The sequence below is a fragment of the Solenopsis invicta genome, chromosome 14 (assembly GCF_016802725.1).
Source record: "Solenopsis invicta isolate M01_SB chromosome 14, UNIL_Sinv_3.0, whole genome shotgun sequence".
Taxonomy (NCBI): Eukaryota; Metazoa; Arthropoda; class Insecta; order Hymenoptera; family Formicidae; genus Solenopsis; species Solenopsis invicta.
In genome coordinates, this window is record NC_052677.1 from 12,709,779 (window position 1) to 12,733,771 (window position 23,993).

A 23,993-nucleotide genomic window follows, 5' to 3' on the forward strand; every position below is an offset into this window, starting at 1 on the left:
GCGCGGAAGGAAGGAGGGAAGAGACGAGACGGAGAAACGAAGAACTGTGTGCAGTTCTTACATTGTCGCAGAATAAATTAAAAAGGATTCTCAAAGAGATTTACGATACATTTTGTATTTGTGAGTTGCATTTTTGGTCATGAAAAAAAAAAGACTGATAGTGGCTCTCTTCATTTAATTAGTTGTTGCGTTTAACGTGTTATTAAAACGATCGCGATATATTTCAAGAAGCAAGTTGGCAGATTCTTCTTTACCGTTGAATGGAATTGTTTTCGAGATTTCATCTAGGTTGATTCCTTACGGTTTAAGATTTTCCGGACATATGTATATACGAAAACAATTTCTTTGTGCCACAAGAGGCTTGGACAAAGCAGTTTAAGAATTTAATTGAACGTACTAGAGGAAAACTGTGCGAGACTTCGATTTTCGATCATACTGACCGAAACGTTCGGGAAGAAAAGAGTCACTGGGAAGTTCGCGAATCAAGATTCTTCGCGCAGCGTTTATTGGATCGTGACAAGGGAGAAGAAGGGACAAGGGAAAGAGAAAGAGAGACAGTAGGAGAAAGAAAAAGATAGCGAAGAGAGAGAGAGAGAGAGAGAAGGTCTAGGGAAAGGGGACCGAGGCAGAGGGCACTGGCACTCTATAAGAGGAGGAGCTCTCATTAAAAGTCGAGTATTAATATTTTAACGGATGCTCGTCACTTAAACTTCGTTGCGGTGCCCAACCAATCTTTCGTCTCTCGCGGAAAATACCTTCGCAAACGCAGGCCTGAACTTTGTTTCTCGCGATAATTTCTAAGCTTTGCAGGTACTGTAAACTAAAACGCAGACAAAAACGGACAGTCATTTTCTCGACGAAGCTGCTTCATTGGAGGCACAATTTTGCTCGTTTTTATTGAGTAGCACGTCGCAGTACAAAAAGCTCGGATTAATCTCAATAAAATCCAAACTTAAATTTGCAAAGCGAGAAGGGTGGGGCAGGGCGAGGGCGCGCTGGTTAGGAATGCTTAATATTTTACAGATTCTTCCTAGTCATCGGCCGTTGCATTTCGCTCGCTGTCTCACTTAAAAAGCGCCCGGTCGCAATGTTCTTTTACATATAGGATCATATACGTATACAGATATTTCATTTGAGTAATGAAAAAGTTTCGACGAACACGGACGTTGCACATGACAGAGTTAATTGCTTGGATACCCGTTCCTCTTCTCGCGAAAGCGGCTTGCGCTTGTCCAACGTCCAGTTTCGAATAACACAGACCGCCATTCTTGCGGCGGTTGAGCGCCCCTGCACCCTCTCCATATTACATCCGGGATTAATATTAAATTTCACACGATGATTGCAATTTCATTACCCTCCCACCAGCGGCTTGCCAGCTTCTTCTACTGTCGCCGTTCGTGCAGCCGTGTAATAAATTGCCCCCTTGCAAAAATCGCGATTCAAATTGCCGTACCTGAACCGGCCGGTGGGGCCCGCAGGTGTCTATTGTTGCCGGCAGGATAGCGAGCGGATAGTTCCGCCCGATAAGGATCTAAATGCAGTATCGAAATAACGAGACGACATAATCAAAGTGACGCAATCTAGCTGAAAGCTTCCGACACATGCGCGAGCGAACTTGAAAAGTCTATGTGTACGTCCGTGTGAATAATCTTATAACTGTATATTACGTCGTAAAAAAGAAATACACAATATTATATTACTTCGGGTGTTACACGAAGGATGAGTCGTAATTTAAATTGTTACGCATTCCATTCTCGCTAATTTATCATGTGTTCAAAGTTTCGATGTAACGTGTATACACGTTGCGAAGAGCGGAATCGTATATATAATATGTATATAACTGCGGGAAAAATGCTTTGATATATATCGCTAGTTATGATATTCCATTAGTATTTCACCCTCCCGCGCTTGATTCGACGCATCACGTTTTTTTTTTTTTTTTTTTTATATTTTAACTGTTTATCGCAAAATATCGAGGAATCCGGGGGGAAGCATTTCGCGCGTAATATAAACGAAATTAGCGCTCGTCGAAATTAAATGGGCCTTTAATTAAATATTTACGTACGTTCTTTCACATAAACCACCTACGTATCTTCTGTTTTTTAGCAAATATCGACTAATAAAGAGTACATAATTCCTCTAGCTCAATAAAAATTTTTATTTTCACGTGCAGATATTTATTGAGCAAACACGTAAATACATTCTTCGCATTTTTTAATAACAAAAATATTTTTTTTATAAACTAGATAGTCTACCATATAGAAAATTAAATGACGTTTGAATTACATTTTTTTTTTGCGCGCTCGTAATTCGCGTAATAATCCTCGTGCTACACAAGTGTAAAAGTATTAAAAAAATAAAAAATACTAGCAACACATATTTTATTGACATTCTTTGTGATACTCACTCTGGCTCGCGGGATCCAGATGATCCAGACGATCGAGCGGCACTGCCGAGTGATCCTGGTCTGTGCCTCACTCGCGGGCTGCTCTTTGACGAGTGCAACAAATATTAATAATTCAATACGATCATGAGAAGGTAATCGAATAATTAAGGCTTTTCATGCTCTTTTATCTTCTCGGCTGTTTAAATATTACGATCTGCCTTTTAAACGTGCAAGCAGATCTATCAAGAAAATGTTAGATCTTATATGATATTTGTTAAATTAGCCTTCTTATTGATGTGTCTCTTTTTTTTATTAATATCGTCACAGTGATTAATGATCCTATGGATCAGACATCTCGAACTGTCTTGTGATGCATTCGGAAGGTGCTTTCGCGATCAAGTCCGGACATCACGTGCTTCGTCCTTGAGATAAATGAATTGTCTTTGACGATGCAAAGGATTTTACGCACACACCTCTCTGTGAAAAACACTCCTTCAGTTAATTGGATCCAGAGAGTCTGACATCAAAGTTTGTTTTTAACGATCGCGGATCGAACCACCTCGTGGTCGTGCGACACTTTCACGTGACTCCACGTTGCCTGTTCGTGACTGAGATTCGTGAAGAAAGCGCACGTCTCGGAAGGATTTGAGATAGATTTCACCCTAGTAGCGCGCGCGCGCGCGGATCGAAGGAAACCTGCCTGGCAATTGTTAGTGTTGTTAGACCGAGAAAACAAAACGTGGCCGGCGCGTGCTGACAGAATTCGCGCCTGGTGCGGACGACCGTGCGGTCGGAGAGCCGCGAATCGACTGCGAGGAGCCGCGGTAGGTCAGCGAGGCGCCATCTAGCGAAATCCACTGGCAGACTGAAGGCTTTTTAGGCATTGGGGTGGTGGGGTAGGGACCACGATAAGTCGCCGGGATGTTCGAATGAGATGCCGAGGAGTTCCTCACGAATAGGCTCGTAATGGAAAAATGACTTGGAGAACGATAAATGCATTTGTGTAATAACGAAAAAAAGATAATATCTTTGCCTCTTAGGGATCAGTGATCCAACAAATACGGTAGATATTGATCGTCATCAAAACACCAAAATTACTTCATTCCTTGAAGACCGCCCAAGTTTACATCGAGATCAATTCAACGCAAAACGCTTCCTACAAAGTCATTCACTTACGCACAGAGTCTCTAAAAAAAAAAAACGGCAGATTTGCCGCGTAATGATGGCAGTCAGTGATTCAGCGGGATCAGTCATCGTCGACTCGCAACTTCATCGGGAATCTTCGTCAGAGTCGCAAGGACGTTGTCATTGCGTCCAGCTCGCCAAGGCAAGCGACGGGACGAGACGCGATGAGTGACGTCATACAGATGCATTAATAGATTCCATCGTGGGTGCAGGAGCAGCAAGGAGGTGGAAGGGACGCGGGGGTGGATGGGACACGAGGCCAAGCAGGTGAACGAGGTCGCCAATCGCGGCCAACATCGCGGACGGTGTTCCGTCTCGCTCCTCCCTGCTTTGCCTCGCGGAGGTGTGGTTTGCACCTGCGCTTGCGCCAGTCGCCCCGCCTCTCCGCACCTGCGGCTTTTCCTCGCTTCCGCGTATTCTTTCCGCGACAGGACATGCGGGAAAATGTTCTAAGGAGGCCCGACAAATGGACTTTGGAAAGTGGAACGGATCGGGCCAAGTCGACCCCCCGGCCGAAATCTCCCGATTTATTCACCAATAAAACTTGTAGAATATTGCGAACAGCCATAAAATTGGTACCGCAAAGATCGAGCAATGATAAAAAATATTTCTTTCGACTTAGGACCGAATGATTTAATTTACAATAGGTTCGATTAACTCAAGGCTAAACCTTTCAGCTTCCAATTGTTTGCCGAGGTTCTCGACTGAGATTCATTAAAGTATTAAGAAATTGAACTAATCATTGCATTCGAACACTGTGAAAAATGATTTAGGTAGATCAGCATTGTTGCATAAATGTAAGAAGTTTGTTTTATAAATATAAGAGCGCCCATGTATCTGTAACTTCTATACTTGCACAGTGTCTTTCAACGACAAGCCACGTTGAAAAGATTGGCACAACAGGGAGAATTAATTAACCAGGAAGCCGCGTACGGTACTTTGATGTTCGACAGGCTTCCGGCGAGCCCATGTAAGGTCCAAGGTAATCGACTTTGCCCGTTTGAGTTGTGGCCAACCTCTCGCAGTAGTAGATTATCTGTATAATCCTTCTGGAAAGCTCATCTCATGTATTGTTACTTACAATCGTAGGTATTTACTTTTAGTTTATTCGCATGCTAATGATAATTCGCGTTGTCATGGAACGCGACAAGTTAACATTAATTTTCGTTATCAAATAATGTATGAGAATTTTTCTTCTGTTTTTTTTTTTTTTAGAAGTTGATTTTTCTACCGATTACGATCGCGCTAAACAGCGTCGCGTGTGCCGTTAAGTGCTCGATTGGAACGATTACGTCCGATATGTTCGACAAGGGTGTATGGCTCTATCACCCCATTTATTTTATTAATCCTACGCGGAAACGTGCGCAAGAAGGCGGGTGTAAAAGCGACTGAGAGAAAAAGAGAGGGGGGGGGGGGGCAATGTCACTTAATGGCACGCGACAATGCATCAAAGATCTAATCTCTTACTTTTATCCGTGGACAGCTTTTGCATGCAAACGCCGCGTCGCTCGCGCGAAATGTATGACGGCGATCGTCGCTGTTACGAGGAACAGCGTTAAGATATATCCGTTTTTCTCTCTTTTTTTTTTTTTTTCTGAAAATAAATTCGCTCGCGAATACGATAAATGCAGATGAGGATCGGAGAAAAAAAAGTGGCGACTAACGGAAGTAGCGCACGAAAAGTTGAACTCTTTCGTTTAAGCTCTCCGGAATGCGCGCGGGAGGGAGAGATTGGACGGGGCGGCTCTCAAGGTAAACCGGCAAAAAGCGAGAGACGGCGAGAGAAATCCTGAGCGGAGGGATTAAAATTCGCGCCGTTGCGGGACCGTTGATGTCGGGCGCGAAGAAAGTCGTGGCGGCGCGATTTTAGACCATTGAAAAATCGCGGAAAAACCGAATCCGGAGCGTCCGCACGGCGCGGCGGCGGTGGCCGGATGAGAGGCAGGAGAGAAAGAGAGGTTGGCACCACGATCGGGGGCACACCATCGTGTCGTCCCAAAGTCGCCGAGGGAAAGAACAATGGCGGATATATAACGAGGAGAGGCGAAATAACACGCGGAAAACTCTCCCCGGCGGAAATCCGGCTTTCCTCCGGGGGACGAAATAATTACCCCGTGCAAATATTCGTAGGCGCGCTTACGTAGGGTATCCCTCTTCCCGCCGCTCTCCCTGTTCCTAGCAACCCTCTTTCCTCCCCCTCCTCGCCCCCTCTCACTTCCAGCAAACTGGCTTGGTCAAGATTTACATAAGAATAACCTGGAACAACAATCCCTCGAACAATTACCTCCGTATTTAGCTGGCCATCGTTCCCCTCCGCGCGACACGCGGTCGGTGTATTATTCTAATAAGCCGAGCCGTTCAACAATGATATCCAGCACGTGGAATAGGGGATAGGATAGCGGCGTTATTTTTCGAACCAGCGCACGACCCAGTCGCCGCTTTACTTTACTTAAGCCGTGCCAGCTTCTTCAGAATGCCACTATCAAATGGGAATGATAAATAGTCTTACGTGCGCGCATATTTTTTTAAACGACACGGTGCTTTCGTTGAATGCGACATGATTTATAAAACGGAATTATTATCGGTCGATGGGATGTCACATGTCCAACGTGTTACGCGCATAATTGTTGTTAGAGATTAATCACACGGAGTTATGTATAATTCCAACATTTTTCTCGAGAAAAACTCTATTAATTCAAGGTCCGGCTCCTTTTCCTTTGCCAGCGGAAGTGCGAGCGAGCGACAGAGCCATTAATTATCGTATCGTGACGTCTGATGGGCGGAAAGACGTGCGTTTCCGCGGTACGTCGCATTTACGTGTTGAATAAATTAATTGCGATTCCCTTTGGAATCGCGTCGCCGCCGTGAAACGCGCGACGTCAACATTCGGGAGGCAGTATTTCGGTGTGGCGCACGCGAAATATGCACCGAATAAAGAAAAATTGAGCGGGATATATCGCAAAAAACGCCAGAGGGTCTCACTTTGATGAGCGTGCGGCGCGGCGCGGCGCGGCGCGACGCGCCGCGGCGCATCGCGCGTCGTCGCCGAAGGCTGGGTGATGCGAGCAAACTCGCGCGGTGTTATATTTCAAGCACGTTTGTACCGACTTTGATTATCCGCGATTCGACCGGCCGTCAGTAACGCGTGGCCTAACGAACGATCTGTCTGATGCGATTGATCGGGTTATCGAATCATTTTCCGTATTCCTCTGCGCGCACCATTTTTCGCACGCCATAAAGCTGCCCACTTTGGGAACCGGCGTTGACCCTTCCGAATTGTCATGTTCATTAAATTTATATCAAATCGATCTCGAGGCTATTTTTCTTTCTTTTTTTTTTATTTATGCAAAAGGACGAGACGATTTGAATATTGTTTCATGATCTTGTCGCGTATTAGATTCACGATGCGCCAGATTTTAGTACGGTACATTCTATTTATATTTTAAGAACTCTGTTTGAACAAAAAATTTTCAATCGAGTTTACCACGTACTATTTATTTTTGCGAGGTTTTATTATTGAGAAAGCGTCTTGACATTTTGCCCGATTGATGGAAATTCTTTTAAAAACAGAGAGCGAAATTCGCATTGACATGTTAAATCACGGTAAATCACACGGAAAGGTTTTGTCTCCATTGCGCGAGTACCAAATATCGGTTTCATTTGCATCTCCCTGTACGGCTGTATTTTCTGTGTCAACCATATAGATTTCCCAATTTGGCAGAAATCTGTGCACACCGGGCACGTCTATTATATATATATATATATATATATATATATATATATATATATATATATATCTCAAAACCCTCAAGTGCCGCGCTGTATCTCCGAATAATTAGTACAGCACTGTTGAAGTTGGATTACGTTGATTAATTACGACGCACAAAAGTCATTTTCCACTTTGAGCTAATTATTCCACTCGCATTTCTCTCGCTGCACGTTATTTTGCCAATGTTCGCGAAATGTTTGGCGAAATTATCGTATCTACTTGCGGCCAGGGATATTTTGAAAAATCATTTTCCCTAATAAAAATTCAGTACGCTCCAACGTAGCGCATTAAAAAAAAAAGAAAAGAAAAGAAAAAAAGAAGCATTAATACTAATGCTTTATAGAATTTCGCGGATATCTTGCAGAACCTGAAAAGTGCTTCTATCCCCGCTCACGGTGCATTAAGCGTTCTCCAAATCTCGGCAAATCTCAAAGCGAGAACTAAGCCGATAGTCTCTGTCGGCTCTTCTTTCGCGGAACGACGGAACAATAGAGTCTACCTGTGTTATGTCCGAGCTCTCGGCTACGGGAATTAAAACCAAGTAAAATCCTCCCTCCGCTTTTTGTTCCTACTTACGTTCCCTTCGCGTTCGCCCACACGCACGTATTTATTCACAGTAATCGTACGCCGCTAATCATATGCTTTTGTTAACGGCACGTTTCGCGGCTGTATTTTCGGCCAAAAAAAATCATCTCGCTAGCGATGATAATCATCTGCTGAAAAAAAAAATAATAATAATCGTGTTGCGCGTCGATGAAATATAAGAATACATATACAGTCAACATGCGCGAAACACGAAGATAACGGCAGCGCACGCGCGCGCGCACACACACACACACACACACGCGCGCGCGCGCGCGCACCAGGCACACGCACGCAGCAAATCTAGCCGATGTGAATCGAGATCAAAACAACTCGACGGTGTCGTCGGGGGAACATTTTTGTAGTTAAATAACTGAGCCGCTCTCACCGTTGCCTTCCGCTTTACCCCGCGGGATGTTCCGCTTACACATGAGAAGAAAGAGGATAAGAGAGAAAGAGGAGCGCGAGTGAGACAAAAAAGGGTCCGTGAGTATAGATTCGACGTGCACGCGAGCGAGTTTTTTAATCTTTCAATGGGCCTCCTATGCTCTGGAAAGCTCCGCTCTTCCTATCCGCCCCGCCATCAGCCCTAGCCACTCGATTCTGCAAACCCCTCTCAAACCTTCATCCCACTTCAACCCTACCACCCGCTGCCCGCTCGACTGCCTGTCTCTCGATATATTTACATATTTTCGTGATATTTCGCGACGTTAATCCCTGAGCCTTCCTATCCCACCCCTGCCCCTTTCCCACCCCTTTGCTCCAGCGAGCGCGAATTAAATGTGAAAACTCGCCTCCGGCTATTTTCTCTCTCTTTCGCGCTTTCTCTCGCCCGCTCTCTCCAACGAAGCTTTATTGTCAAATTCGCGCTCGGCTACGGCTACGGCTTCCTCTCACTCACTCGGCGATTTTCTCTCGATGTTTTTTTTGTTTTTTTTTTTTTGTCGTCAATGCTCGGTTGTCGTTGTTATTGTGTGTCGTTGCGCCGAGTCGAACCGCTTTTTCGGCTCGGCGAGATCAACGCGCAGCGTAAGGAGGGCAATTCGACGACGCCAGGGTTCTTCTGATAGCCGCCGACTGCTACGACACGGACGGACGGCGGCGCGGCGCGGCGCGGCGCTTGCTCGATCGAGTATATTCGGTCGTTGAAATTTTTAGGGAATGCAAACGCGAGGCGAGAGGACCCCGAAGGGATTCAAAGGCGCGGAAATTGTGTCAGCTGTTATGAAATATGCAGGCGCGCGGCGCTGCTCGGCTGATCCGTCGTTTTACCTTCGTATGGGTGAAAGCAACAGGGGGGCTGATACCGCAAGCCGAAGAACATCTTCATAGCCGGAACTCACGTCAGATTCCTTACATGAAGCATGAGCTCCCACTGGGACTGGCTGAGGTACCACACAAGTACGTGAGATATACGCACCAGCCGGAGTAGCGCAAAAAATAAACTTGCGGAAATTTATATTTTAACGCGTTGACGTAGGTACACGTGCAAACGTTGAAGTTACGATGCGTCTTGTGTCCACGTGAGATGTCCATTTGGCGATTTATCTGGCCTCGGATATTAAAAACACCGTGCGTAATGCCGCAAATCGATCTTGACGACGGTCAATCGCGATGGGACTCCGCGCACTAATTTTTCGGAATGTCCGAGAGCCATTGGACGAAAGCCGGCAATCCGTCAAGCGATCCGTCTAGCTCTCTCTCTCTCCCTCTCCGAGAGAGGATCTGATACGGGGAGGGTTTCAAGGGGCGCGCGCGGTCAAAGAGCGATTTTGAAGGGGTTGCCGCGAAAGATCCAGTCGGGACGCAATCCCGCAAACACGGGAGCGAAATCGATTCTCTCTCGAAGCGAACAATCCGTAGGAGGTCCCTCTCACTCTTTCTTTCTCTCTCTCTCTCTCTCTCTCTCTCTCTCAACACGCTCGATTTACGAGCGATTCAACGACACCGGGGAGACGAACGAGCAGGACAACGAGATAAGATTAGACATGGTACGAAAGCCATCCTGCTTCCCAACGAGCTTCACTCTCCTGCAGTAATCGTACTAGACATGACCAGTGAAACATTGAACTCAATTATTTTGAACCCCTTGAAGTTGTTTTTACAAAAATTTAAATTGCGAAACGGTGATTTTAAATATAAGTATGCATTAAAAGGAGTGTAGTAATAACAGGGTTGGGTAGTAACCAGTTAAAGAATTACAAGTTAATAACTTTTAACTTAACTTGGTTAATTTTTAATGATTTAATTTTTAACTTTAACTAGTTATTTTTGAAACGCATTAACTTTAATTTATTAACTTTCTTCCCAAGTTAAAAATTTATCTATGCATAAGAGAAAATTATAAAACAAAAATACATTTCCATATGAGAAATAAGATTTCTTTGCTATATTACACGAACTTAATTTACAAATAAAATATTAAGCTTGTTTGACGATCCATATTATAATTGCTAATTTAACTTAAAAAAAAATTACAATTTTGTAACTTAATATGAATAATATTTATCGAAATTAATTTCTAATTTAATTCAAGTTAATTTACTTTTAACGTAACTTTTAACTGATTTTTTGTTCATCTAACTTCTAACGTGACTTAACGTAAATTAATTTTATAGATCATTAACTTTAATTTAATTTAGTTAAAAAAAATGTATTAACTTACCCAATCCTGGGTAACAATACTGAAGCCTAAATGATAGTTACTTTAATGAAATAGCTTCGATTAAATATTCAGTTAATACAGCCAAATATTTAGTAATATTTAATGGCCGATCGGTTATTATCTATTAATATAATTACTAAATATTACTAATATTATTTGGTTACATTAATCAAACATTCAATTGAAATTATTTCATCAGAAAGCTCGGCTGTTATTACCAAACTCTTTGTGTATAACGATTGCGCTCTTGATTACAGTTTTCAACAATCGAGTCTTGTAAAATGCAACCGTAACTCGCGCGATTAAGGCATCAAAGTTGCTGGACACTGTCTATTTTTGAAACAAGCTGAAACAGTTTATTAGCGAGCCAAACCATCGAATTACATTGCAAATTGCATGATTAAATTGTTGGAGAGCGTGTCGTTCTATCTGCGCGCGTGGTTAATCGTGCGCTTTATGGGGACGATCGCGAGGGGCCGATCGTCGCGGCGGAAACCGCTTCCTCTTTAGCGTCGCCCGCGATACGATCTCGGCGCGCCGCACTCACGAGGATCTAATACGGTCGGAGTCCCTAATCTGATCCCGGAGAACGCCAGGAACGAAACCGTTCGCAGTTATTACGCGTGACTACGTCCTCGATAGGGGATATATACACCCACACGAGTATCGTTATGGATACAAACATGGATGATAGTTCGAGGAGAGAGAGATCGGGATCGTCCCTCCGGGCGCCAGAGTTGCACTGGCGAGGGGGAGGACGCGAAGGAAGGACGCTTATTCCGTAAGCGCAATTTCTCACACGAGCTCGAACCTCTATTCTATTACGCACACAAACGTACGCCTACACCGATTATCGACGATATGCGATTCTCTCTCTCTCTCTCTCTCTCTCTCTCTCGCTATCTCTCGGTATCCCTGCGAAGATGCATCTCGCGCGATTGGTCGTTCGTACCACGAACGATTGTCAGTCTGCGGGAATGCGGTTGCGATTTATGGTCAAATGACAGCGAGCGAATGATTTAGGCCCCGGACGATTGACTTACAAGAACTATTCGTTTGACACGAGCGATGTTTCTCGCCAGAACGTAGAACGTAGAATGCGGGATGTAAGAGTTTAAGCTTTTCGCGGGGCGTGCGGGAATCGCGCTTTCCCTTCCCCCTCCCCCTCTCTCAAGTTTTGAATTATAGTTGCAATAATAGTTCGGATAGAGTCATCAATCGAAAGAGGAAGAAGGTTGCGGAGGTAGAGATGCGGCAGGAGATGCGTCTGTCGCCGGTACTTCGGTACTGTCGGTGGTCCAAGGTTGTTGCAATGCGCGCACGAGGTGGTATATACGCGAGGAAGGCATAAACCGAGACAATAGCCGCCTCGGGGTATTCGAGATGACCGCCATTAGAGGAACGCGTTTCCCATCCCCTTGACTCTCCTGTTCGCTCCTTGCCGGGCGCGCAGGGCTCGCCGGTCCGAACGACAAACTCCGCAACGGCGAAATTTCACGCGCGCGCCCGGCATTATGCACCTGCGAGAGAAAAGCCAACCGGCAGCTAATCGCGTTACCCCATTACGGTCCCACGCCGGCATGTTCGGGAGACGCCGGCGACTACGGGGGAAGCTCCTGTGATCAGCTTAGCGTGTCGCGTGCGCGCGGAAATTCGGAAGGCACCGATTAAGCCTTCGGCGATCGCGCGGAGACCGACCGACCTTAAGGCGGGGGGAGGAGTTCTCGACGTTCTGGCTGAATTTGATTCACTCTTTGGCACGAATCGGGAACGGCAAACGACGGTGTCTACGATCTACGATCGAGAGAGAGAGAGAGAGAGAGGGAGCCTGGCGCGTGGAAATCCTGGCGTCGAGCGCAACTTGCAGATATCCGCGGTAATATCGGAATCGGAATCTGGAATTTCCAGCGGGAAGTTTGCGCTGGACTACGAGCATTATTCTCACGCGCGATAATCGCGAGCTTTGCAACGAGGAAGGCGACGTAGCGGAGACGGTGGGCGAGAGAGAAAGAGAGAGATTTCCGAGGTATTCGAGGCGCGAACGATAAAGGAGGAGTTTCGGGCCGAAGCCGGAGGGCAAGGGAGGTTTCCGCGCGAGAATATATGGAAGGAAAGGAGGGGGAGGGGGGGAGAGAGAGAGGGTGGCGTACGTGGTCTCTACGAGTGAGTAATAAGCACCTGCCCGCCTTGGAACCAGCGACTTGATTCATTTCGCGGTAAGTACAGAGCGCGCCGGACGCCCAGGCCCGCAAACGCCTTAGGCCGAGTTCACCGAGACCTTCCTGTTCTTCTTCTTGTCCGCCTGCCCATAATACCTACGCATTCCCGATCTGACAGGCCCACGTTTTCTTCGCTTGCGATTTCGTCTCAGTTCCCTCAGTTCCCGCTCGCGCGCGCGCGCGCCTTTCTTGCCTACGACGTCAACATCATCTCTTTGGTTCTGCACTTCTCGAAACAAAGCGAATAAGTAGAATGTCTGAAGTTGGAAATATCGCGGGGAATAAGACGAGATAAAGATCGCACTTGTACAACGATCGTGCTCTTAGTATTATATATAAAAAGTTTGTAAATGATAAAAAAAAGAAACATACTGTGCATGGGTATTTCTGGGAGGAGAGTTTGAGGGAATTCAAACTCCTCCTGTGTGCCTTTTGAAATTTTAAAAATTACTTTTGCAACACAGAGAGAAGATTATCTGGATGACATTGCTCTTATGTCGATTTGCAAAGGTATTACTGTGAATCTTGAAAAAGAATGTATGTGTATGTTAAATCGTTTAGAGAAAAAAGAATCATAATTCTTTAATTTTGTAAATTTTATTATTTTTTTACTTTAGTTATCGTTTCTCCTTTTCTCTTTCTTTAATTTTAGTTCAATATCATATTCTTAATGATACTTAGCAATAGTTCTCGTCCACAGGACGCTTTTCTATATTCTTTTTTTTTTTTCTTAGGAAAATGATCATTTTGTTTGTAATAGCATTGTAATACCAATAGAAATACTAAAGAACACATTTCTTCTTTAATAACTGTATTTTACTTATATTTTCTTTAAGAAGAAATAACAGTTATTTTTACAAAATCTACTCTCTAAATTGAAATCGGTGTATTATTCACCGAAAGGCAGTGAATAATCTGTTTTTAGTAATATACTTACAATCAGAACTATTTCAGTGATACATGCATTGTTTTGTAGTGACAATACACTGATTCGGTGAGCCAGAGTATCCCCTTAATCAGAGTCACTGAAAGATAATGAATAGTCACTGATGACACAGTTATAAGCACTGCAAATCAGTAAGACTCCACTGATTCAGATTTAGAGAGTATAATTTTTTTTTTTATTTTTTTATTTAAAGTTAGGAACGAGGATACATTTCAAGTTCTAAAATAATCCAAAAATCAATTATTATTTACGTGATAACCAAATTGAAACTTCCCTTCTACTCTTACCTGAAAAAATTCTAGGTACATCCATGTTTATATGGATGCTGGAAGCGTCCTCGCGTACATAAAAACCGCGCGACAGCTTAGCGAGATGGTTCGGCAACTCAGTTGTAGCGTAGCATAAAGACAGCCACCATAATGTCTCATAGAGAAAAGAATATTCCGTCGGCGCGAAGGCGCTCGCATCGCGAGGGAGTATATATCGCTCCAGCGTATTTTGTAAAATTCAGAACCCGCCGCTGAGGCCTCGTTTCACGCGCAGTAAACGCTCTTCCAAAGTACAATTCCGCCCGGGACTCGAGAATATTTCACGATCTCGCGAAACGATCGGTATAGCGCCGCGGAATCTTTATCGCGCGGTTTCGCCGAGTAAATAGTTGGATTCATAACGCTTATCCTACCCTTTTACTGCCTGTGCCATCATGGCTTGCCGCCTGCTTACAGTCTGCGAAGAGATCACGTTTGCATCCCTTCCACATTTTTCAAATACGCTGTATAAAATAATCTAATAATGAAAAAATATAAGTTGTAGGATAAAGCCTTCTCTCTCTCTCTCTCTCTCTCTCTCTCTCTCTATCGTTTTCTTTTACACAAGTATTACGAAATTAATTGACCGACTAATATTGCTCGTTAGAATATCTCTTCCGCGATATCAAACGCGTATTTGTTTCAAACCCGGGACGAGATTAACTAGCTAGGCATAAAACGGCCATCGGACAAAAGCTGACGATAATTGGTTCCGGGTGAGTAAGACTGCGGGAGGAGCGCAAACACATGGGAGGAGCAGAGAAGGTCAGAGAAGATTCGCGAGAGGATACGAATTAACCATTCTATCGGGCCCCGGCGGCGGTATTTTTGCCGAGTATTTTTGAATTTCGGCCAGGCGGCTATCAAATATTTGACTGTTTGCCTTCCATTGCCAAGATCCTTGTTGACACGGCGCAATTGATCGGGATGTCACTTTTGTCTTTCGCCAAATTATTCACGAGCCGCCGACTCGATTCGAGTCACGGCAGTATCCATCGCCGCGGGATCGATGTATCGATCTCTTGGTTGAGACCTGATTGTCGCCGCGGCTATACGCGGAACGCTACTCTCTTCTTTCGCGAATGACCATCGCTATGGGAGCCGTCCGAAAATTGATAGGGATCGATCCGCGAGCGGCGATATTGTCTCGCAAAGAAGAGGACGGGGTCTCATTGCTCAAACAATAGTCCATGCCAAGTGTAATGACACCTGACTTATTCAAGCGCGATCGATCCGAACGCAACTTGGCTTATCCACGAAAGTTGAAGGAAAGCCTGGACATTTAAGGATCGAACCAGCCGGCACGGTTCTCTCGGAATTCTTCGACGGGTGCGCGACGAACGTGTGCAACACGCGGAAACGCGAGTAGTTGTTTTTAACGGGCGCCTTTTCACCGCCGCCGCCTCCGCTGCTGCCCCTCGCCTCTCCCCGCCTAATCGCGAGTTTATGCCTTTTATCCCGACGGAATAAAGGGAGATATCCCGGGGGAAGCGTGCGATGTGCGAATATTCGGCGGCATGGAACATTTAACGCCGCGGCGCTCAGGCCGCAGTAAAAACGACGGCGGCGCCGGTGCGACTGACAGGAAGAAAGAGGGCCGCGGGGTAAAAGAAGGGGGGTAAGGGATAGAAGGGGGTGGAACAGTCTCTCGTATTTGTACTCCGACGCCGAACCGGTATATTCCCTGCCTGCGAAATTTCACCTGGTTTATATTTTCTGTCGTTTCCGGCGCATCGCGTAATTTTCATTCCCTCCCCCCCTCCTCTCTTCCTTCCCCTCCTCGCTCGCCATTCCATCGGCCCTGCTCCTCTCGCCCTTCTGGATTTTTATGGGAATAATCCACCTACCCGCAACGCCGCCACTGACACTTGCTTCATCCGTCGGCGAAGGACGCTGCTTCTGCACGCGTTCCTCCATCCGCTACGCGAAAAGGAAAGACGGTAATCGCGAGGAGATTATCGCACCGTTATATCGTTCCGGCAATAAGGACGGGGCTAATGAATGACCGAAGCGATGAATTGATCACACACATGTTGCGCATGATGGAATCGATAATCTTCTCGGATAACATTCTCTTTGCATATAAATATAGTTTTCCGGTAAACTCTGATATCGCGAGAAATATTTTGCGAGCAGGCGGCTCTCGAATAGCAAGAGGGAAAGCGGAAATAAAAGGATGTTGGCACGGGGATGGTTCACGGCGCAAGGGGGACTCGTGCGTAAACGGTATTTTTTTTTTTTTTTTTTTTTTTATTTCACCGCTTTTCCTCCGTGTCACGTACATGCTGTAAAACCCACGAAACATATATCCGTCCGACGTATGATCGTCTGTTAATTACCAACGAGGAATATTTATACACGTTTAATTTAGCCCCACCGCGCCAACAGCGTTGTCGCGCGTTGTCGATAATTGAAACAAGAAGCGATATAGAAAACGAACGATGCTGCTGCTCGTCCTCGCGAGGAGGCGTTTTCGATCGGTCGAGGAGGATGCCAAACGGGATCCTCCGCGGCATCACCCTCTCGGTATCAGTGGTCACGTAGGACGTTTTGACGTTGTACCGACACCACGACGTCGCCGAAAAAGAAGCAAGAACGGCAGCAACCGGGGGGAGAACGAGAACGAGAACGAGAGAACGAGGGAGAGTAACGCGATTACGTCAGGTACACGACGGCGGTGGGGGAGGGGGGAAGTTCGTGAAACTCGTACGTGGCGCGACGCAAAGTGGTCGGAAACGAGGTTATCATTTTCTCCGGGAAGAGCCGTCAGCTGGACCGACGGGGGGGTAGAAACCGTTAGACACCGCGAAAGTTGACGGGGAAAACGTTTGATGGACGAATATTCGAAGTTTTGACGGGGCCGTCGGCCGATCTCCATGAATTACGAATGAATTCGGCTTCTCCTCCTCCTCCCTCCTCCCTCTCTCTTCCTCTGACTCTTTCCGCCGCCTTTCGTGTCGACGTTTGCTCGCCTTTCCGCGAAAAGTCTGGCTATCGAGCAAAGTTATTTGTTCTATCCCTAGGAGGCGTCCAACTACTCCGGAAAGGAAACGGACGACATCACCGGTCACCATCACCATAAACAAGTCCGTTCAAAGGAAAGCGGAGTGGTGCCGTCGAGAACGTGAATATTTCAGAAAATGCGCAACGGATCAAACGGCAAAATTTCCTATTTACAAAAGGAAACCCCTATGATTTTTAAATACGCTCTCTAAATCTGAATCAATGGAATTTTACTGATTTGCAGTGCTGTACTACTAACTGTGTCATCAGTCACTATTTTTCAGTAATTCTGATTAAGAAAGGGATACTCTGCCCGAATCAGTGTATTATCACTGAAAAACAGTGCATACATCGCTAAACGAAATAGTTATAAGTATATCGCTGAAAGCAAACTATTCATTGTCTTTCGGTGAATAATACACTGATTCCAGATTAGAGAGCAATAAAAAAGATACCGTCATTCTCACTTTCTCTCTCTCTCTTTCTCTTTCTTTCTCATAATATTCAGACGGCTTTTACATGACGAGAAAATTAGCCGATAGGGAACTCTCTCGTTTACAAATTATAAAGCCACGATAGATTTTGAATTCACCAATTAGGACCGAGCAATTGGCTCTGTCGATTGGGTGGCCGTAGCGCGGGTATTTTTTCGCCACGACTTCGCTTTGTCGACGAATGATTATTCGTTGAATTTCGCCGCCCCCGCGAGCTTATTTTTAATAAGTAATCGCCGCGCAGCGTATAGCGCCGATTAATAATTCATACGTAAGGATTATGGATGGGCTGGCGTGAAGTAATTAGCATATAGATAAATTAAGAGTGTGTTCAATTATTATAATCATGTAATTATGATAATTCTTCGTTCCTCGCAGTTCTTTCGCTTAGCGAAATCGATCCACGTTTAGATTCTAACAAGGATCGCCGATCCCTGAAAGACTAGAGAAATTTCTTTAACCATTTGTAATTTTTCTTTTTTAATCTTGAATAAATGGAGTACGCGTCTTTTTCATCGTTAACTCATTTTCCAATAAAAATTATTACGTATATTTCTGTATCTACTTGAGCGAAATTTTACGTGGATCATTAGTCATGATTGAATACTGCACTCTCCCGCCGTCCGGACAACCCATCTTAATTATTTATTTCGAAAACGTTACATCAAACAGAAGCGAGAAATTAAATATCGTTTGCAGCGCTTCGAGTTTGTGCGTTACCTGCTTCCTCATTTCATTTCATTTCATTTTGCGTATTCCGACCATTTTTTGGCTGAATATTTTTTATGATCGGCCGGCTGCCATCATTAACTTTTTCAAATAAATTAACGCACAAAATTCAATACCGCGCCGCCTGATTCTCCGTGCTCGCCTGTTCCCTGTTTTACATAATATCGCTATAAAATGGGGAAAAACGCACTTTGCGATTATCTCGATGATTCGAAATTGCAGGCCACGCTCGCCACTCTCTTTTACATTTTGTCTGTCAAAGGCAAGCCGTTTTATTAAAAAAAAAAAGGTAATAATCGGAAAAAAGATAATTATTCAATAAAACTGCGTAATCCATCTGCTCCCCTCATACGTTGCATAAACACTATTGAACATGGATAATAAATGCGAAAAAGGCGTTTGTTGTCTAAAAAGTTGAAGCCAAATTTCTTACGATGAGAAAATCAAATTTTTCTTGGATAACTAAAGATCACAAAGCCAGTTCCTTGTGATATAAACAATGTTTTAATCATATTTGTAGAACTTCTGTATGATTACAAATATTATCAATGTTAATATTGAATAATTTTGAAAAAAAAAGAAATTAAAATAATGAGTGTTGATCTATCAATTCGTTGGTATTTCCATTGAACTCCGTCGAATACTAAATGTACTATATTGATACACTTTACCCTAATTACACTGTGATTACACTTTATTAAGGAATTCATATAATTTAACAATTTCTTTTTAAAAGGTACGCAGTGAGTACTAAACGATTTTTAGGAACGATATTACAAAATATAATAACATATCCACGACCGCCTCTGTAATAAATTCTTTTTTTATTATTTGATCAAAATTGCACATAGAAAATAATTGCGGCAGTATTTGCAACATTTATCTCGGCGCATATTTTTTTCAACATTAGCGCGCATATTCGCTACGGCTGTGTATATAAACCCAATATGTGGGGCACATTCGTATGGTGTTGCCCAATATCATATGATATATTCGCATGTGTTCAGCACCGGTCCGGCACATGGCCGATGGTCGGTGCATTCGCCAACGTACGCGCGCATATGCGCGCCGTGTGTGGAGCTGGCTTAATCCAAATCGTGTTGGGTCCGACGACAAAGAAAATCCGACGCAGTGACGGAAAGTGGCTAGTAATTGAAATTACTATCGCGAATATAGTTCGACGAGCACGATTCGATAAATTCGATCTCGCGCGGGCTGCGATTGCTCGCACGCGGAATCCGCGGCTCGCGGCGGCGGCGCGGCGCGGCGTGGCTCGGCTCGGCTCGGCTCGGCACGGTACGGCGCGCGCGGGCTCTCCGCCTAAATCGAGAAGGATCGTAATCAGCCGAATAGAGCGTGCACGAAATATAGGCGCTGATAGATCAAACAAACGTCGGATTGGATTATTTTTATCGTTGTTAATGGCGATGGCTCGGCCGGGTTTCATTTCACAAAGCCCAGCGCTAAAATCAATTCTCCTCCACCTCCTCTACCTCCTCTTCCCCGCGATCCCCGCCGCCTCCGTTCGGTACACACGCGATACCTATACACGCTCGTGCCACATTGCTCGCCTATCGCGTACACCGAAAAATGTATCTCGTAAACTCCGGAAGTAAAAATTTTCTCTTTCGCACAGATTGTCAATCGTTAATCTTAAAGATACGATTGCCGCTTTCTTTCCGCGGACACCTTTTTTTTTCTTTACCCTGGCTCGTTGACTCGTTGAGATTAAAATTGTTTAAACGATATATGCCTTTCTGCAAACACAAGGGCAACGTTCGTACATTCTATTCGTCACTACTAAGCTCTGCGCGTGAAATGAAAGGCTCGATCATATTTCAAAAGCGCGATTCCCAGCTAATTCATTGAATTTCAGCGGCCATGGCTGCCGCTGCTTCTTACGTTACAAAGAGTCGTCGGGGGAGCTCGCGTCGGCCCCGAAGAGCTTACGCTACCTCTATCCGGACATATTGTGAGGAATCTTCCTCGCACACTCGCGATGAATTGAAGGGAGAGCGCGCCAGCGCTCGCAACGTTATTGAGACAGCATTTGCGTTTCGGTACGCACGAACGCTGTAAGCCAACTTCAATCGGAGGAAAAGCAGCGTGCGAGCGCGAAAGGTGAATGCGGGACGGATGATGTGAAATGAATCGGGCAAACGGACAGACGTGACAGACATAATTCCCCAAGTAAGCAGTACTTAGGGGGAGACCGCCACCCGGGGGACACCTGTCGATTCCCACCGGGAAATATTGGACTGTCTTCTCGCGCGCTTGCTTTCGCATTCGCGCTCGCAGCATTCGAAAAATTCTCTCCGCGACCGCGGGACTCGGCTTTTATGCATCGCGACATCGAATTCGCCCGCTGCTTCTCTCCCGAAGGGGAAACGTCTTCGCGCGCGTTTGAGGTGACTCGCGCCTCTACGGAAAGATGGCAATAACGTTTGTACAAGCTTAGAGAGAGAGAGAGAGAGAGTGTAAGGAGAGTGGAACGGATTCTGCCGGAAGTTTGCCGTTTTAAGACAATTTTTGGTAACAGGCGGGATACTCGGAGTAACAACACGGAAAGAAAAATTTCGCTGAAATACGGATCTGAAAATTTAAACACGTTAAACTATAAAAAAAATTTATATTGGACATTTGGGCTGGCTGCTGAAATGTCAAAACTTTTTGCAGCGGTGTCATCATCCTTGAGTGTCTCACATAATAATTTTGATGGTCCGACATAAAATTATTTTCTGATCTGTATCTAGCTAAATTTTTAGATGCCGCAGTAAAATTGTTCTTCCCGTGAATAAACGATAAACATACGCACACGAATACGCGAATGACATACGTCTATTATATAATATACACATGTATAAATAGCGGAAATAAAAGTGGCGGAACCTAGTTATAGTCTCTCAGTACGAGCGAAAACGGATATCTTTTCCATATTTTTTTAATTAATCACCTTGCTACTCTAGTAGCATTTAAATGTCAGTAGTGCTCGAGATTTCAAAAATCTTCATGGCACAATGAAATTATCACGCAGTGGCGCGGCAGCGTGCCTATGCCTAGATCTAGATATCATTGCCGTCGGCTATCAACCTTAATTAAATGCCGTACCACGGATAATTAGTAATGGGTTTCGCTACTTTTGCCGCGTGCGCTGTTGCAACCCAGCGAGATTCACTTCATAGACAAACGGGATCGTGAGAACGCCGGAGCAGTCATTCAAATACAAACGGTCGCGCTTACTCGAGCTGCTAATTATATTTGCAATTAACTCCGAAGTGTCCGCTTGCGCGGATTCGAGCGGGTTGCACGAAGAGAAAGAAAGACGGAAAGAGACAAAAAGATGAAGGGCGGGGGAGGGGGGAGACGCGTACGTGCGGAGATAGGGGAAACCGACTAAGAGAATGCGCAAAGTGAAAGGAGAAAAGGGAGGAAAAAGAAGAAAGAAAGAGAACATATGATGAGAGAACGAAGGGAGGAAGTTGATCGGCTGGCGTACTTCTTTATCAGACATTTATTAATCCATCATTTTGTCCATCATTAATTTCATACAGCAGTTTCTTCATGGCTGGCTCCATATAAGATTTTAACAAGTGCAACTACTAAAGCCGGGCATGATATCGGAAAGTCGATGGATTTATGAGAATTTGCCGTGGAGGGCGAGAGCGGAGGGCAGGTAGGGTCACGCGGGGTCACGGCGGACCGCAACGACAGGCTAACACGATTAACTAAAAAAATATTTCATCTCGCAAAAAGCTCATAAATGAATTTTTCGCTCTTGGTCGGACCGATTCTCTGTGAAAGCGCGTGTGTATGCGTACGCTCATAATTTGCATAATTGACGTCGGTTCGGTTCTGACATAATGAAATATCCGAATGTCTTTTTCGACGAGCCTTTCAGTCAATCACAGCCAGCCTGGCAATTTTATTCGACACTAATTAAACCTGTATTTGAGTTCATTTTTTACGTGCGTTTGAAAGCCAGACAGTATAAATCTTCGACGGCCGGGATCAGTTTGCCATTAAAATCGATTTACGACTTCCGTCAGATGTGCGTGGACGTCGCTCTATCAAGATTTGTTTAAAAATACTTGAGGCAGACTGAAAGATGGGAGTGCATCTAGCCGCGACTCTCCGTAAGATTCGGTTTCTCTCAAATAATTGGAAATCGCTAATTATTACGTTAACCGTGAAGCACGATGTCTTTTCGCGTCACCTCGGACCAAAGCCCTTCCCGCGAAGCGTCATAATGAGAGACCCGTATACCACTCGAGACTCTCGCTAACTCCCAACTCTCTCGGAGTCGTTTAATGGCAAGAGACGTGTTATTACTTCCTAATTGGGCCATTATTCACGAAACTAAATCCATGACTGCGGTATACGCGGCTTGTTGCGCTGCGCCGTTGGTGACTATTGCAATACGAGACGCGCTGCAAAAACTAACATTTAACATCCCTCACAAGTGGGAACACCAAAAACGATCGGTCCCATTGTTATCCCGCCACGTTCGATGCCTCGAAGGAGAAGAGAAAGAGCTTCTTCGCGGCAGTTGTGCGATTGTTTCGCAACAGGGAATTCCACTAGACGAATATACGATCGCGGGATTCACGTCAGGGAAGCCTTCAAAGGAGGACAGCTTTCCAAACACAAGGACGACGCGACTGCATGCTTCGGGAGTTCTGCTTGAGTCCTGTTTACACGCGTTCGCAAATACAGCCACAGGTATCGGAGCTAACCGAAGCGAAGAATTGATAAATTAGTTATTCCGTCAGTCGGTCGCCGCTGTGTTTCCGTAACCGTGTTTGATCCTGAGCTTTCGAATAATCATGTCCGTTTATATCGAGCGTGAGCTCGATTTTCCCGGTACTCGAATTTCTCCCGATATTCGTGGAGGTAAGAGCGCCACGCGCTCTGGCGATCTGGGAATTATTTTCCACCGAAGCGATGGACGACTTTTGCTAATTATATATTCGCGGTTAATCCCGAAACACGCTCGAATCCGCAAGATGCAAGGGACAAGAAGGGGGGAATGGTAGTCTAACAAAAATTTCAGATAATTAACTATATTTAATATGATAACGTGAATTTATTTAAACCGCCTTGATTCCCGAACGTCACATTTGCTAGTCCAAAAATATCTTTCAGCGTAGAAATAGAGCATTGTCACTCGCACGTCTGCCGGTGCTGGAGAGAGAGAGAGAGAGAGAGAGAGAGAGAGAGAGAGAGAGAGAGAGAGAGAGAGAGAGAGAGAGAGAGAGAGAGCCAAGAAAGGTCCAATTTGGCCGTTTCAAATGAAATGTTTGAGATCTGCGTACGGGCGAACAACAGCGGAGACAAGGCTGCCGGTCGATAACACGTCGCTGCACCTCGAGCCGTGACGAGGCTGCGACATCGGGATTGTGATTAGGGGCCGGTCGGCAAACAATGCCTAATTACATAATTATTGTGCTGCGGGCCGTAATTAAGACACATTACTCCGCTCGCTTGGTAATTCATTACGCTTAATGCCTTCCCTGCCTCCGTCGTTTCATCGCGGATGACAGTCGCGACGGTTCTGCTAAATACCGTTACCGTTGAAATATCACCCTGCCAACTGGCCGCTGCCAGTTGACGAGATCGCGATCGCGGTGCAGTCTCGATTGTCCCTGATTCGCGCCAAGCAATATTTAGCGCCCTCGTTCAATATCGACGCACTATGATTTTTCAAACG

General features: G+C 45.1%; 2 protein-coding genes across 3 annotated transcripts in view; one reads left to right on the forward strand and one right to left on the reverse strand.

The window, feature by feature from the left end:
• Window positions 1-3,199, reverse strand: part of LOC105201111 (LIM/homeobox protein Lhx9) — a 186,817-nt gene extending 183,618 nt beyond the window's left edge. The window contains exon 1 of the mRNA XM_026137931.2: window positions 2,408-3,199. The gene's annotated coding sequence lies outside the window, so the exon portion shown is untranslated. The remainder of the gene's footprint in view (window positions 1-2,407) is intronic.
• Window positions 1-23,993, forward strand: part of LOC105201114 (protein spaetzle 5) — a 135,860-nt gene that overhangs the window by 74,979 nt on the left and 36,888 nt on the right. The window lies entirely within an intron of this gene.